Source organism: Chrysochloris asiatica, unplaced genomic scaffold (genome assembly GCF_000296735.1).
Source record: "Chrysochloris asiatica unplaced genomic scaffold, ChrAsi1.0 scaffold00004, whole genome shotgun sequence".
In the NCBI taxonomy this organism is placed as follows: Eukaryota; Metazoa; Chordata; class Mammalia; order Afrosoricida; family Chrysochloridae; genus Chrysochloris; species Chrysochloris asiatica.
The window spans coordinates 20326966-20329255 of NW_006408522.1; the positions used below are offsets into that span (position 1 = coordinate 20326966).

At 41.7% G+C, this 2290-nt stretch overlaps 1 pseudogene; it reads left to right on the forward strand.

Annotated features, from left to right (window-relative positions):
• The first annotated feature begins 79 nt into the window (after positions 1–79).
• The window catches only part of LOC102814106, an 11741-nt pseudogene continuing 9530 nt past the window's right edge, over positions 80–2290 (forward strand).

A 2290-nucleotide genomic window follows, 5' to 3' on the forward strand; every position in this document is an offset into this window, starting at 1 on the left:
GTTTACATAGGATCACTGTACTAAAACGAAATGATTGTGCTCTCTTTTCGGTGGCGGAGTCTAGAGACGATATGCAGACATGGCACCTCACAAGGGGAAGGAAAAGAAGGAAGGAAGCAAGTGATCAGCCTTGGACCTCAGGTGGTTGAAGGAGAGAATTTCTGGTGTCTGCCACATTTTTCCATCTTTCAATGATACTTTTTGTCCATGTCATTGATTTCTCTGACAAGGAAACCACCTGCCGTGTGACTGGTGGGATGAAGGTGAAGACTGACTGAGATGAATCGTCACCATACACCGCCATGTTGGCTGCCCAGGATGTGACACAGAGGTGCAAGGAGTTGGGCATCACAGTCCTACATCAAACTCTGTGCCACAAAAGGAAATCGGACCAAGACCCCTGGAACAGGGGTCCAGTCTGCCCTCAGAGCCCTAGCCTGTTCAGGAAGGAAGATCGGGCAGATTGAGAATGTCACCTCCATCCCCTCTGACAGCACCCATAGGAAGAGGGGTTGCTGTGGCCACCATCTATGAACAGGACTCCTCAAATTATTGTTTTCTGTTAATAAACTACCTTCACATATTTTTTTTAAATGACTGATATTCAATCATCCCAAAAGGTAGCATATGATCAGGAACCGACAGTACTGAAGGAAGAAGTTCAAGCTACACTAAAGACATTGGTGAAAAACTAGGCACCAGAAATTGATGGAATACAAATTGAAATCTTTCAACAAACTAATGACGCACTGGAGGTGCTCACTCATCTATGCCAAGAAACTTGGAAAACAGCTACCTGGCCAACCAATTAAGAGATATCTATATTTGTGTCCATTCCAAAGAAAGATGATCCAATAGAATGTGGAAATCATTGGACACTTTCATTAATACCAAATGTAAGTAAAATGCTGATCATAATTTAAAAACAGCTGCATTCGTACATTGTCAGGGAAATGCCAAAAATTCAAGCTAGATTCAGAAGAAGCCACAGAATAGCGGTATCATTGTTGACATCAGATGGATCTTGACTGAAAGCAGAGAATACCAGAAAGATGTTTACTTGTGCATTACTGGCTATGCAAAGGCTTTTGACTGTGCGAATCATGACAAGCACATGGATAACATTGAGAAGAACAGGTATTCCAGAACACTTCATTGTGTTTATGAGGATGCTGAACAAAGACCAAGAAGCAGTTTTTCAAACAGAACAAGTGGATACTAAGTAGTTTAAAATCAGGAAAGTTAAGACTTCTGGCAAGATGGTGGACTAGGCAGACACACTACACAAACCCTCTATAACAAAGAAACAAAAGACCAAATGAAACAAACACATGAAAATCCTGGAACCCTGAACTTCAAAGGAAAGTTTAAAGAAGCAAATTGAGTGCTTGCTGGGAGGAGAAGCTCAGTAGGAACTTCTGCAAGCAGCTTTGGTAACAAAAAGTGGCAGCGCATATTCACACAGTCAATAGGAAAAGTGTGGTATCTGGTTTTTACCCATGATCCCCTGGTGACCAGAAGTGTGGCCAGCTCCCACCCTCATCCACTTCCAGTGCAGACCCCACTCTCCAGGAGTTGGGAGCTGTGTGGTTGTGAGCCACGCCAGTGTGAGGCACAGGCCAGCTGTGCCACTTTGGTGCCTGGATTCAGGCAAGCTTGTCTCCAGATGTACAGAACATACAGAGCCACCAGACCAAAATTAATCTAACAAAAACACTCATAACCAGCCTCCCTGACCCAACTGCCCTGTGGTCCTAACAGAGGCTAAAGCCAGCTCCATTAAGGGTCTCCACCAACTACTTCCGGATTGAGTGCCCTGAACATAGACAACACCTAGATCTATAGAAACTCCATCTAGGGCCAGGAAATTTGTTGTCACATCCCTTCTGCACCCAACTTATGAATTCTGTAGCTGGCAAGAACCCCCAGAGATTTCTCCTTTTCAGGTCAAACAGCTGCACTGATTTTTTTGTTTCTGGTTTTGTTTTGTTTTGTTTCCTTTCATTGTTATGTTGTTTTTGTTGGTTTATTCTTTCTTCTATTCTTCTTCTCTTTCCACTTCATTGAATTTTATCCTATCTTCACTTTTGTTTTTCCTTCTTTTTTTCCGTTTCTTGTTTCCCCTCTTTTTTTTTTTTTTTTTTTTTTCATTTCTTTTTATCTTTCTTTACAACTTCCTACTTGGGTATTCTTTTCATCTTCCCTCTCCCTGGTTTTCCTAAGTGATTTTTTATTTTATTTTATTTTCCTTACTTTTATTTTTTCTCTTCTACAACTCTATTTAAGGAGC